At 43.8% G+C, this 6,636-nt stretch overlaps 1 long non-coding RNA gene across 1 annotated transcript; it reads right to left on the reverse strand.

The window, feature by feature from the left end:
• Nucleotides 1-612: 612 nt before the first annotated feature.
• LOC115322683 lies at nucleotides 613-4,680 on the reverse strand. Its single transcript, XR_005717549.2, has 4 exons — nucleotides 4,395-4,680; nucleotides 3,621-3,770; nucleotides 3,468-3,539; nucleotides 613-718 (listed from the first exon to the last, which is right to left on the reverse strand). It is a non-coding gene; the product is annotated as an uncharacterized LOC115322683 (long non-coding RNA).
• Between the last annotated feature and the right edge of the window lie 1,956 nt (nucleotides 4,681-6,636).

Genomic DNA, 6,636 nt, shown 5'->3' on the forward strand with positions numbered 1-6,636 from the left:
TGCGCTTTTGAATGGACGTGCATTCATCACTGCACCTGATGATCACAGCTTTTAAAAGTGTCGTTAGTGTTACCGTGTCCTATTGGCCTCATTAACAGAAGTCATCATTTACTAAAAAAAAAAGAAGGTGACAAAAAAAGGTTCCTTCCTTTTATATATATATAAGTTTATAAGTTACAATAAATATTAAAACACTGCTATCCTCCCGGCACTAAAAAGAAAAATATTTCTACTGCTCAAATAGGCTACGTTCAATGAAACAACTTTGATGAAATGGCGTTCAATGAAACAGCGTTCGATAAAACTGCGTTCAATGAAACAGCTTCGATGAAACAATGTTCAATGAAACGGCGTTTGATAAACTGTCCGGACCCAGGGGCAATGTCAATGAGCCTCATATTTTCTACAATGTCAAGCTCATTGCAGACAATGTCATAACATGGTGTTCTTTCATTGGCTAAATAAATTTCTTAATACTTAAAAATGTCTTTATGTAAAGTAGACTAATGCCTTTGTTTGAAATCTGGGCTTGTTTTAGGATGCAAAAGTATTTTTCGGGAGTTTAAGCAAAATTAGAAATATCATATTACCATTTTCTTGGTCTTAGCTGGTGCATGCCTGACCGATTCAGCAGCAGCCCATTTGGCGTCGGCTTCCTGCACGATGATGGCTGGCTCATTGTTTTCTGCCTTCTGTTTAAAGCAGGTGCGCACAGCTCCTGTTTCGAATGTATATAATTACAACACAACGTCAGCTACCACAGTGAAATATCGACAATTTCATGCCCTACTTCAGCATAACTTGGCAGACATCGGTAACTATGAAATCAGCCAGGGTGTCTAGCAAATTCCTCCTTTTAAGTTCCCCAGCTTTTCCAGGTTTTAAATTCCCTGTCCATTACAGAAGTTTGGAGATGTGGTACGAACTGCTACTAAACACCTCATAAGTGAACACCACTCACAATTTAAAACAATTTATTGAAATCGGTCTTTATGTTGCTCAAGAAGTCTAAGACTTACAAAGTTTCGGGCAATGTTATTTAGCACAGCCACGTCAATGCACGACTCTCCTGGCTTCGTCGCACACCACCGCATTACTCGCCCTGGCCATTTTCCCTGATTTGGCTAACTTTTTGATTATCTCCCTGACAATTCCCTGACTTTTCCAGATGATCCTAAATTTCCTGACAATTCCAGCTTTTCCAAAGTGCTAGACACCCTGTCAATGAGCCAGATAGCTCGGGAGCGAGGCATGGGACAAAACTCCACTGTAGTGAGCTTATGGGGGCTGCTGTCACATGCTTCACCAGGACACAGTTTTCTTTCATCTAAAAGAGCCAAATCCAGAAAACTGAAACCAAGTAAATTTTTGTATGAATTCAAACTATATTCGTTGGTCCATCGATCTCAAATGCTACTACAGTGAAATCGGTCAGAGTACGCTATAGAAACCACAGCAGAGGTGGCTGCGGCACATGGCTCAAAGCTATACTGATAAGCAAACATACCAATTTATCTGTTTTGCTTCATGTGGATTTCGCCTTTTTAGAAAAAAAAAGCTCCTCACTTGTGTGCCCTGTTTAGCTATAGCCATTTGTTGTTAAAAGGCGACTCTGCTTAATTCCAAAACTTTTGGAATTATAAGACTTCAAATAAAAATAAAAAATAAATTTAAAAAGAAATATAAAAATAAATTTAAAAAGAAATATAAAAATAACTATTTTATTTCATGCATTGGTGGAATATTTCCTATGCAATTTTGCTTTAAACATAGCCCAAATAAAACCCGAAACATCGGCTTCTACAGGCAACAATGGCAGAGACGGAGGAGACATGACCAATCCCATGGTACAAATGATGATGTGCTACCCCTGCGAGGACGACGCAAACAGACGGGCCTGAATGTTGTCTGCTCCGTGTCGGACGACATCTGCACCACTGCAACCTACGCTAAAGCCCAAGTTTTCTCAAAGGAATAAATATCTCAGGAACATTAGTATGCAGCGAGGTCTACTAAATAGTACATAAATAAGCCATTGAGTATGTGAACATTGTGGAAACAATGCCATTATTATTTAACAGAGGTGAACCATGAGAAACGTGCACATCCAGGTCTGTGCCAATCATGTGGACACCGCTGAACCAACTTTTGGAGAAGACATTGCTCAAGTCAAGGACTGACTGTGCATGGAAAAAACAAAGAAAACGTAACAATGCACCTGACATAGTAAATTGATGTTTGGTGCACTGAAGCCGTAGTAGCAACTCTGCTGTCGTTTGCGCCTACATTGTCAGCTAGGGTTAGCAGTTTGCAGATCCATTTCATAAAGATTTAAATGGAGATAATATTGGACATGTGGTTTTCCTAGATGATACTGAAGAAGCCTTTGTTTTCTCTCACTAACAAAAATGAGACAGAGTCTGCAAAATGGCGGGCCCTTGCGCGCTGCCATCTTCCAGCTCGGGTGCACCCCAGATAATCCGATTATGAAGGCTTGCTAAAGCGTCACTAAGCTAATTGACAGATTGGTACCCTGAGAGCACGTTTCCCTACCCATGGTGGCTAGACTACTTTTGGAAACATGACTGCTTGCAAACGTGTATAGCTGATTGTGTCATTCAGCTATATGGTAATGTACCTTACACCAAAGAGTGCTCGGTGGTGTAAAACAAAATGTACCACCTTTCTTTAAGAAGTGGTCAATCCTAACGCTGCCCAAACCATTCCACATATAAAGCAGAGGACAGGTTCATAAAAAGTGCTAGGGTTAGAGTGCACAAACAGCAAGCATTCTAATGTATCCTTTGACCAGAAAGCATAGATAAATAAACAAAATAAATTAAAGTGTAAAATAAAAATTACTAGCACAGCAGAATTATGCAAACATGAGGTTGCAGCAATACAAAGCAAACATATGCACCGTCAAATTAAAAATGTCCACTTCACCATCCCTTAGGCTATAACTGTCCTTGTGCGAGGAAGCATACCACAACTAGCAGCTTTGTAAATTAAAAATGACTAGATAAAAAAAATGAAAGCCGTTTACAACTCCCTGTAACGCTAAATTAGAGTGCAGCTCTAGAGGAGGAGGGAAGGGTCCCGAGGAAAGGGTGTACCCCTCCTCCCTGCCACACCTCCCTCTGAGCGGCGGCGCCGTAACCGTGAGGTCACGTGACCCTCCTGACGGGGGTCACGTGACCCCGCGAGGACAATTTGGCATGGTGCCGAAACGTCACCTTGCCGAAACGTCGCCGCGATTACGGCGACGGCGACACCACTCAAGCCGGAAACGGGCGCCTAAGAGCTGCGCTCTAAAAGAAACACCAAAACAGCAGGTGCTCAATAAACAATATGGATACCACTCATTATCACAATTGCGGCTAACCAAGCTGAGGCTAATCACATCAAATAAAAAATCTAAATGCTGGAAAGCGTTAAGAAATTGCAGCAACAAAAAGCAAACATACACGTGTGCGTTTTTGCTTGGGCTCTGGTGCACGTTCTGGAAGTTGAGGGGCTGGCTGAGTGTTACGTCGTTCCTGCAGAAGAGGCAAGCTTGATGAAAAAGGAGGGCAAATGAATCCCGAATACAAAGGTGTTGCAGAAATTTAGGTGCATACATCTTGGTCATAGAAGTCCTCATCCTCAAATGAAGAAAGAGTATGCTGCAGTCTCTTCCTTTTTCTCTTCTCCCGCTCTTCATTACTCAATGTTAGGTCGGACGTCGCTTCCGAATTTTTTTTCTTTGTACTTTGCATCTTCATATGTCACTGAAACAAGAAAGCCGAGCACACCAGTCAAATGTTTAACCACCACAGGCTTGTTTGCACCCGAGACTTTTGTTCATTAAATCAAATATGCTCGCTTTGTGGTTAGACAGCTTTTAGGTTAAAGCCTGCCAACTTTTTCGGGCTCCTGTATATAATCTGTGAGGATTGGGCCAGCTCAGGTTTATATTAAAGAAAACAAAAATTTTGTCGGGCTCGTGCTGGGCTCAAGCTTCTGTCTAAAATTCTGTCGGGTCCGGGCCGGGCCCGAGCCGTGTCTCTTCAAGGCCAAGTCTGGCCGGGCCCGGAAATTAAATATTCTATTAGGCTCGGGCCAAACCCGGGCCGTGCCTCTACCGGGCCGGGTCTAGAAATTCTGGCTCGTGCAGTGCTCTAGCACACTCTACATTGGGTGAGCAGAGTCCGCGCTCCGCTCTAAGCAGAATTTATTGCCTATTTCTCTGCCCCAAGGTTCTCAACTCTTTGCTCAGGGCACTCAATGGCATTTCCGGCTCATTTTCCATGACTGGGCTTGATTTTTGACAATATCCCTGATTTTTCCCGGTAATTAAAATTTCCCTGACAATTCCCGGTTTTCCCGGTTGCTAGACACCCTGCTATACTTACAACATGATGCCATCACCTGACAGGAGAATGTGGCCCAGTCAGTCGAGGGCTCTTCACGCTCTCTAATTGCCATCATCAACCGATTTGATTTGTAGGGTGGCCATGCCGTGCAGCCATTGCACACCCAACAGGTAGGGACAACTGCGACATCATTTTCCGCCAAAAAATGGACAAGAGAGTACATTTCCTGAAATCAACAAATAAAGCCGTTATTACCTTAAAGACCAGTCATAAGTCACTAAAAATACAGTTTTCGAATTAAGCACAACCAATGTACAATAGTTGCAAACATATATCACACTTGCAAGTGAAGTAGATAAAAAAACAGCATAGCCCTGGTTATCGAAAAAATAGTCAGAGTGCAGGCGAGCTGGTGTAAGTTGAACATGATTGTTATCCTGAGACTGGGGCAGAAAAGAGAACACAGCAGAAGGTAGAAAAAGGGGAGGCAACGTCTCAAACTCAGCTGCAAAGTTTATTTCGTACACGCCTTATATACCACAACTCCAACGCCGAATGGCGGTGGTTATGCTGGAATGTGACCCTTTGTGTGAGTGTTTCGCAGGAGAGGTCAAGGGAGATAAGAGAAGGTTTACCCAAATTTCATTGTCCTCTTGTCATATATCTTCTTTTTTTTGTAGAGACAGCGTTGGAGTTGTGGTATATAAGGCGTGTACGAAATAAACTTTGCAGCTGAGTTTGAGACATTGCCTCCTCTTTTTCTACCTTCTGCTGCGTTCTCCTTTCTGCCCCAGTCTCAGGTTTACAATCATGTCCCTGGTGATATTGCAAGCAGATGTACTTCCACCTGATGTCCTGCACACTCCCCACTGAATAGTGCATGGAGAGCCCTGTAGCTCTAAAAATTCCTAGCTCTGATGATGGCAGCTTTGAAGTATAAATGTTGCCGAGATTTCGGAAAAACTGTCCGCAGATGCTACGGTTCCCATCTGACTCAATGAAGTTCCTAACAACAGCAATGTTGCCATACTTCAGTTGAACACAGTTGTCGGACGCCTTCAGAGAGAAATGTGCTCCGTCTAAAACAAGCTCACTGCACTGGGTTTTCTTGAAGCTTGGCGGCTCAGGTTGTTGCTTGAGCAGAGCACACTTCTGTTGCACAGAACTTGACACGGTGGTGGGATTCACTTCTGAGTGCCTCTTGATAACCTCCTGCAGTGCCAAGGAAGGACCCCTCACCAACTTCTTGAGCTTCCCAAGGAAGTTCTCAAAGGGAAAGGCCGAGAAGGTGTTGACAGGGCCGAACCGTCGAACGTCTTGTCAGGTGGATCAGGGAGTGCATGTTGTAGACATAAACCCCCTCATACAAGGTACCAGCTCCAGAAACAAACTCTCTCAAGAGAGATTCTGCAAGATCACAGTGTGTCAAAGAAAATTTGGGGCTGGCTAGGATGGTCATAACACAGCTCAGCTTTATGAAGTGTCCATAAAAGCGCTTTTCCAAATGGTTTCTAAGGACCACTGGCCCGGGGGAACTGATAAGGGGATAAAGGAAAGGCGGTTTTGAAGGCCGGGGATTTTGAAGAGGGGGAGGTGACGCGGGGAATTCGCAGCGGGGATTTTGACACAGGTGTTCTGAGATTAGGTTATTTCGTGCACCACTCGTATCACTCGACTCAGATTCACACTCGAAAGCTCGTTGGTATTCAAACTCTCCGGAAAAACTTGCATGTGCTGCCACGGCCTGTTGTCCAGGTGAAAGAGGGTATGCTTCCTCATGTCCACCGACTCCTCACTGCTCGTACCGCAACTTTCAAGTTCCTTGCGAACACTTTCGGCTACTCTACGTCTTTTTTGGCGATCGGATAGCTCTGATAGCGAACGCTTCGCCCGCTCCATTGTTCAGCACAAGTAGTAACAACAACGAAAATGAAACATACCTTTGTTTACGCTTTCTCCACGCCGAGAGATCGGCAGAGCGGTCCGATGAAACAGGCCTTGACGGTCCGTTGACATACGGTCACGTGGTCAACCTGGCTTCGACCTTGCTTGGCTTGAGCTACATGCACTCTTGGCATCTTGGCTTGTCAACAGTGTGCGTAAACGAGTAAACGACTAAACATGAAGTTTGAAGTAGGAATAAACTGTAGAAATTTATCTGACAGTACTAAAATAAGTTTTTTTAAGAGTTATAAAACATTACATCGATTGGAGAAATTGGAAATTGGTATAAGCCGTACAGCCATAACCGTAATGCCGTACTAGTGTGCGATCATGGCGG

This window comes from Ixodes scapularis, unplaced genomic scaffold (assembly GCF_016920785.2).
Source record: "Ixodes scapularis isolate PalLabHiFi unplaced genomic scaffold, ASM1692078v2 PGA_scaffold4__175_contigs__length_147842914, whole genome shotgun sequence".
Taxonomy (NCBI): Eukaryota; Metazoa; Arthropoda; class Arachnida; order Ixodida; family Ixodidae; genus Ixodes; species Ixodes scapularis.